Source organism: Schistocerca piceifrons, chromosome 7, assembly GCF_021461385.2.
Source record: "Schistocerca piceifrons isolate TAMUIC-IGC-003096 chromosome 7, iqSchPice1.1, whole genome shotgun sequence".
Taxonomy (NCBI): domain Eukaryota; kingdom Metazoa; phylum Arthropoda; class Insecta; order Orthoptera; family Acrididae; genus Schistocerca; species Schistocerca piceifrons.
In genome coordinates this window covers 435,160,338-435,168,452 of record NC_060144.1, presented here as the reverse complement: position 1 = coordinate 435,168,452, position 8,115 = coordinate 435,160,338, and positions in this window count along the sequence as shown.

The window sequence follows — 8,115 nt, the reverse complement described above, 5'->3', positions numbered from 1 at the left end:
TATGTTTATATTGACAAGAGAAGAATATTTTTATTCTATTATAATTATTATTTTTTAATTATTTTCTTTCTTTATTTAATTGTGAAGTTTGTTTTTTAAGAAGTTTGTTACCAAAAGCGAGGAGTCTTTCACATCGACTTTCTTAGAAATATTGTTTTTATAAATGTAGTAATTAAGTAAAATCTATTCCTAACACATTTTCTAAATATCATGTACAAGTAAAATGTTTTTTTTTTCTAGACAATCATTTCAACATTGTTACACTAACAAATAAGAATTATTTCCAAGAATTGCTTTGGCAAAGAAATATACTTACACAAGTATTGAGATATTATCCTAACAAATGGTACAAATGTTAAAAAAAGGGAAAACGTCCAACAAGATAATTTTTTATTCTTTGTTTTTATAAGAAGAAAATAAGTAAAATACAGTTATTCTTTTATTTTCATGGGGAGAAAATAAGTGGCATATAGTTTTAGTGTTTATTATACCTTACTTTTGTTCTTTATATACTATCCATTTCAAAACTAATGACTTATTTTTATCGATAGTCTATTTTTTACTTAAGTCCATAGTCAATGACTGTTATTTTGTAGTTTATTAGCTGTCTGGTGTGCTTAACTTATTTAGTTTTTCACACATTTCTTTTGCACAATTCCTACATCACATACTTTGATTTCACACATTCACACAATCCTATGAATGTTTAAGCATGAGGTTGGCGAATGTTTTTTGCACAAAGGTGATGGACTTGAGCGAGATTGATATGGGCAAGTATTTGATGTACAGCTTCATTTGTCATTGCTGTTGTGGAGGTCCCATAATGGAATGGAGCTGTGAGTGTAGAATCTCGTGGTTTACTGGCTTTGTATGCGTGAAAGTCATCGTTATGTGTCGCTGAAAGCGGTCGTTTTTCGTTGTAATACTTCGCAGACAACTAGTTTAGAATAGGATAGGGATTTGGGAAGGTATGTCGTCTATTCTTCACCCATCTTCTTTCTTGGTCTCAATCTTGCGAATCTTCAACTTCTGTTCTTCCTGCTTTTTCTCTGCTTCTTACTTGCTTCTTGGTTCTTCTCTGGGTAGGATATGGAAATATTTATTGATAACTAGTCGCTTTGAAGTTCTCCTCTTAGTAACAGTTTGATAAATTGTTTGGGCGTGTCATTTTTACTTTGTGGAAGTTTTCTTCAGTTTAGTGCATCAGCGTGCTGTTTAATAGCAGTAGTATGACTTTTACACATATTTTTTTTGCCAGTGGTGGCTTGCCCAAGCGGTCTTCTCGTCGGGCCGTTTTTTGCTTGCTCCCCTGAGTCGGGGCATTCAGAGACCCTTCTGACGTTCGGTGTCCTGTTGTGTCTCTGCAGGGTTCCGCCACTGTGTAGTTCCGTGTTCTGTCCTAGCAGGGTTCTGCCACCCTGTGGTTCAGCTTGGCAGCAGATTTATTTACTGTCCACTTTGGCTACAAGGGCCTTCTGTTGGTCTCGCTGTCCTTTCCCTTCTCTCTATGCTTCTGCCTTGTAGGAATCGTGTCTTGCTAATTACATCCTTTCCTTTCTTGATACTTCTCGCGTTGCAACTTGTGGGTCGTTGCATCTGGTCCTTGCTGGCTTGCTGGAGTTTTTACAATGGTTCTTACAAGAAGTTTTGCTTATAATCATCTAACATATGTCTAGTACCTACATTGTTTTACGCCTTCTTAAAAGCTTTACAAATTTCGGCACCCTTTCCATGTTACAATTCTAAGATATTTTGAGTCTTAATGTCTACAAGAATCCTCAAATTCGTTTTGAATTTTTGTGTAGTGTCGTGGTGAATAGCATTTTAGTATTTCATGCTGTTAGATTATCTACGCTTTATCCCTTCACCTTAATCTATGGTACTATTGGTGTTATTTTTGTTTTTGTTTTTATTGAAACTACTTTCTTTTTCCCACTTTCCTCTCTCTTCATTCTTCTTTCTCCTGATGATCTTATCTGCAACATAATCTTGAAATATTGTGCTGATTATTTACCAGTAACAAAATTAATCTTCAAACTTTTTGATATGGCTCACATGGTGAAGTCCTAAGGTTTTGCCTGTTTTTGGGTTCATTAGTTCCACAGCATTATCATGAGCAATTCGGCTAATTATGACAGGTCCTTTGTATGCAGCGTAAAACTTATGTATTTTGTGTTTCTGTTTGCTGCAGAGATGGTGTGTTTTTACAAATACTTTCTGGCCTACTGAGAATGTTCTTTTAATTGCTGTTCTATCTCCTCTTTCTTTTCTTTTAATGGCTGCCTTTCTGATGTTAGAGAGTGCTGTTGCTATGACTTGTTTGTGCTGTCTACATGGTACAATAGGAAATCTAACATTTTCTCTGGTTATGTTTGGGGGTTCAATATTTTTAAGTACAGTAACTGGATGTAGTAGTGTAGTGCTATGTGGCATTTCATTTATTACTTCTTGAAAATCTTTAAGGTATATATCCCAAGTGTTGTGTCTTTTGCCTGCATATAATCAGCATAAAGTGCCTATGTCCTTCATAGATCGTTCTGCTGGAATTATGCTAGGTTTGTACTTAGATATGTAGATGGGTTTTATTTTTTGTTGTTTCAACGTGTTCTGCCATTGCACTGTTTTGTATTGTGGACCATTATCCGAAATGATTCGTTCCACTCGACCTACTTGTCTGAGAAAATCTTGTCTAAATGCTTTACTTATAGTAAGACCTGTTGCGCGTTTTAATAGTGTCAAGGTAACATATTTAGAAGTAAGTTCCAAAGCGACAAATATGAAAATATATCCATTTTTTGTGTGTGCGAGGGGCCCCATCAAATCTGTTGCAGCTATTTGTTTTAATCTTTTAGGGATTATTGGAAACATAGGTGGTTTGGTTTGGAAAGTGACGTGTTTAGCCCTCATACATTTTTTGCATTTGACTAATACTGTTCTAATTCGTCTTTCCATATTAGGAAAATGACTTGTTTGTTTTATTTTTAAAAAGCATTTCTTTGGTCCAAAGTGGCCATTACTTAAATGTGTATACCATATGTACTTATTAATTAGTTCATCTGGGATATAAATTAACCATTCATTCGTTGCAACATTTCGTCTAAAAAATAAAACATTGTTTTTTACGAGATAGTGCTGTCGAATGTCTGGAAAATCCTTACTTCTCCACTTGTGTTTGATTCCTAGTATTTCGGGATCCTTGTCCTGTTCTTTACCTATGTTTTTCAATGCTGTCATAATGTAGTTTTCGAAAGGTACTTGTTTCATACAGTACATTGTAAACTGGTCTTCTGCTGCTTCCAAACCTATGTTATTGGATGCACCCTGTGGACATCGTGATAAAGCATCTGCTAATAGATTCGCTGGTCCTGGTGTGTGTGTAATAGTGAAGTCAAATTCTTGTAGTATTAACATCCATCTGGCTAACCTCCCATGAGCTAGTTTGGCGGATAACAGAAATTCTAATGCTTTGTGGTCAGTGTATACTTTTGTTTTTCTTCCGAATAGGAAGTATCGAAAACGTTGCAAGCCCCATACAATGACCAATGCTTCCAACTCCGTGACTGGATAGTTTTTCTCGTTTTTTGTGAGTACCCGACTGGCAAATGCAATTGCTCTATATGATCTTAGCCCTGCCTGTTCGTATTCTTGGAATAAAACAACTCCTAAACCTGTTTTCGCGCTATCAGTGGCCATACAAAAATTTTGTGTTAGATCAGGATGTCCTAAAATCGGTGCTGTTGTTAGTGCGTTTTTCACTTTTAAAAATTCTTCATTTGCTTGTTGATCCCATCCCCATGGCGTGTTTTTTCCAATCAATGCACATAGGCGTGGTGTTGCGAGAGAGTCGATCGAAATAAATTTTTTACAGAATCCGGTGAGACCTAGAAATCCTCTGAGAGTTTTCTTATTATATGGAGTACAGAATTCTTTGATTGCCGTTAGTTTTTCTGGGTCGGGCATTACCCCTTTCTCTGAAATTATGTGTCCTAGAAATTTGATCTCTTGCCTTCCAAATTTGGATTTTGTTATATTTACTGTGACCCCATGCTCTTTCATGATCTGTAAAAACTGATTTAATGTGTTGTTGTGATGTTCCCAAGAGGGTTCTGCTATAATCACATCATCAACATAACAAGTATTATTTTGTAAAATTTCAGGACTGAGTATAGTATTAAATCCCCTGCTGATGATATGCTTAAACCAAATGGCAATCGTTTAAACTGGTAACATCTACCGAATACGATAAATGCTGTAAATTTTCTACATTCTGGGGCCAATTCTATTTGCCAGGAACTACTCCGTAAATCAGTTGATGAAAATATCTTAGCACCGTGGAAGTTTTGTATCAATTCCTCTAATTTTTCTGGGCGATCTGTCTCAGTGATTATGATTGTGTTGATCTGTCTGGAATCAAGCACTAACCTGATGCTCCCATCTCGTTTTTGTACAATATGGAGCGGGCTGTTATATGTGGCGGTAGCTGGTTCAATAATATCGTCATCTAACATTTTAGATATCTCCTGGAATACTTAATTCCTGTAGCTTAATGGGATTGTATAGGGTGGCATTCTAAATGGTTTGTGCTGTTTTACTTCAAACTTGTACTGAAAGTGTTTAATACTGACAGTCTTAGGTAAAAATACCTCTGCTTTATCTCGTAAAATACCCTCTAATTCTCTTTTACTGTGTTCCGAAATACCTTGAACTTCTTGCAATTTTTCGTCGATTTCTTTATGGACTTCTAACATGAGTTCAGGCGATTCCCCATTTTGTGCATACCATTCTAATTCTTCATCCCCTTTATCTCGCGTCATTCTTAATTGTTTGTTTATAACTGGTATTTCTTCTAATTTTAGCTTTTACTTAAAGAGAAGTGTGACATTCCCGAATGTTACGCTACCTCTCCCCATATATATTATCGATTGTCTCTCATTTCAAAAATCTGCACCTATAATCAAATCTACAGTTAGTTTGGATATAATCACGAAGTTGGCTTCGATCTTTTGACCTTGACACGAAAGAGTTAACCTTGTTTGTCTTGTAACTTCCGCAGCATTGTTTCTAATAGGACCTCTTACTTTAATCTTACGTGTTTTCAGAACTGGCAATTCCTCATTGGCATTACACTACATGAATAAATTTTCTGAGATCGCAGTCAGTTCACTTCCGCTATCAATTACAATATTGACTGGGATATGCTTTACCATGGCCTTCACAATTGATTGAATTTGAAAGGGTTGGTTCTGTTCTTCTTCTTCTTGCATCAACGAATCGTCCACTGAATCATACATGAGTCTTTTTAGGAATTTCCCTTGTGAATTCGAACTTTCTGTAGGATAAGCTTCGACTGCTACTTCTCTCTCCTTTATTTCCTCTTCTTTATTTATTCCTTCATTTACGCTTTCTTCAACATCTTCTACTTTTTCCTCATCCTCGTCTATCTTCTCCTTCTTCGTCGCTACTTCCACATAATCGCATCTAAATGCTCTAATTATCGCTTCACAACTTCCTTCATTATATACGTTGGGTTGTGTGCCCACTCGTAACTTATTTTCAACTTCTGTCGACTGCGCATTATCCTCATTGAATTCGCTTTCCCTGGTTTCCATCTCAAATAGCTCTGCAATACTCATTACTTCGTCCTTTCCTCCTACATTCGTTGTGCATGCCTCTGGTAATTCATCTCCTCGTCAGTATTCTCCCAATTAATTTCGTCCCAACACGATATTGTTATTTTCTTGTCTTCGTTTTCATCTGGTCCCTGCGGATTTGTTTCTTCCTTCTTCTCTTCTCGTGATAAGATTTTTACTTCTCTGTTCAATGTGCTGCAATTGTCCTGGGTCGGTGCGTCATTCTCTTTGGCATGGGCGCTTAGCTGTCAATTCGAACGTTTTTCGGGGTTTGGTGGTCTTACCTCCACCTCTTCTATCTGTATTCTCTTTTCTTGTTCAGCTTGTTGATAGTGGTTTCTTTGTTGATAATTTGTCGGTCTATTGGTTCTCCAGTACCCATTCCGGTTGTCGTTATTCCCTCTGTAATAGTTGTTGCCGTTCCTGGGTGAATTATAGTTATTGCCATATTCTCTTCTAAATCCATAACCGGTTCTTTGTTGAAATCTATTGTCGTTTCTTGGTGCGAAGTTATCACGTGGTTCGTAATTATTGTTTCTTCGTAGTGTGTCTTGTGGATTCCACTGCTTTTTGCTTTCGTTTTCACGTGCGCTTCGTCTTTTTCTTGCGTCATCTTCCGAAACTATGAACTCTAGTTCCCTTAGAATACCTTTAAATGCTTCGACGTCATTGCCTCCGCGCCCCACTAATGATTGCTGGTATTTCAATGGTAATTTAATCGCGCATAATTTAATCAACTCTCCGTCACTGTATGGTACATCTAAGCATTGATTTTTCTTTGCCATTAATTCGAAAAATTTCACGGGACTCTTCTCTCCTGAATTTTCAAAATATGGGTTCTGTAATAATTCGTACTTCACTCTGTTCTGTACTTCGCTGGACCAATATCGTGAGAGAAACTTCTCTCTGAAATCTTCGTACGATCCGCATGTCGCCGCAACATTCTGCATGGTTTCTGCGACTGTTCCTGACATGTGTGCACATATAAAGTCTAATTTGTGTGCTAGCGTCCAGTGTTCTGGTAATCCTACTCGGAATTGATCAATAAAAGTTCGTGGATGTAATGGGTTTACTTCTCGAAAGTGTTGAAATTTTCTGACTTTGAGGAAATGATAGTTGTCGTACTTCGTCATAGTTCCATATGAAATTCGCGATTCTTCGCCACTTTTGTTTCTGATCATTTCTCCTGTCGTTCTTTCCGGTTGTGGTAGATCCGTTGGATATTGTCCACTGTAACTTTCGCCTACCCTTGCGTAGTATCGATTGAGTGGTACGCAATAATTTTCTTCCATCGGTTGTGAACGTGTAGCTGAATGCATTGCACTGTACTCTTCGCGACCTGGCTTTCCATTGTCAGGTATTGGTTCGGTATCTTGTCTGGCTAACCTTGCTGCTTCATTGCGCGATCAAAACTATCTTGAAAAATACATCTGTGTTCCGCATGTGTTTGTGATGACGTTTGTTCATCAAGAGTTTCGAAACGTGTTTGTTGCTGTGCAGGCTGTCTGATTTCACGTTATGTTACTTTCCGCCTGTGATTGGAATCGCAAATGCGTCATATCTTCGTTAATTGCTTGTTTTTCCGGTGCTGTTACAGATACGGATGTGGTTGCAGACTCTGTGCGTATTACTTTGGTTAATTTAATGTCACGATTTATTCGGAGCTATGTGACATACTACTGGATTTTCTTATCATGTCAGGGTTTTCATGGAAGGTGTTGGATTTGCCTGACACCTTACAATGATGTCACAATACACTGTCCAGCCACGTTAACGTGACCACTTGTAAAAGCCTGAATCAACAATCTTTTGCAGCGTGACCCGCGCAAGAAGAGAGTCATTGAGGTTCTGGAAGTTAGCGACGGTGATGTGGCAATCGATGTGGCCGCTCAGATTGTAGGTTGACTTTATATCCGAAGAGTTTGGTGATCAGGGGAGTGCGGTAAGCTCATCTTGGTGTTCTCTGAACCGCGCAATACGAGCTGTGTAACACGTTGCCTTGCCCTGCTGGTACATGCCGTCGTGATGAGGGAAAACAGCCTGCTTGTAGGGGTGGACATCTTTCGCAAGGATATATGCGTACTCGTGTTGAACCACTGTGCTTTCCAGAATGATAAGATCACCCAGCGAATGCCACAAAAACATTCCCCAGACCACAACGCTCCCTCCTCCGGCCGGAACCCTTTCGATAATTGTTGTAGGGTGTCGGACATCTGCCCTATGAAGGACAAAACGGTATTCGTCAGAAAAGACCACCTGTCGCCACTGAATGGACGTCAGGATGCGGCAAGGGCGTAAAAATTTCAGCCTCCGTCACCGTTGAACAGCAGTCAGCAATGGTGCATCAACCAGGCGCCTGTTGCGGAGGCACATTCGCAGAAAGTTCACTGAACAGTCGTTGGGGGGACACTATTGGTAGCCTCTTGGTTCATCTGGGTAATCAGTTGCTCTATAGTCGTAAGTCTTTTCGCCCGTACATTTCTCT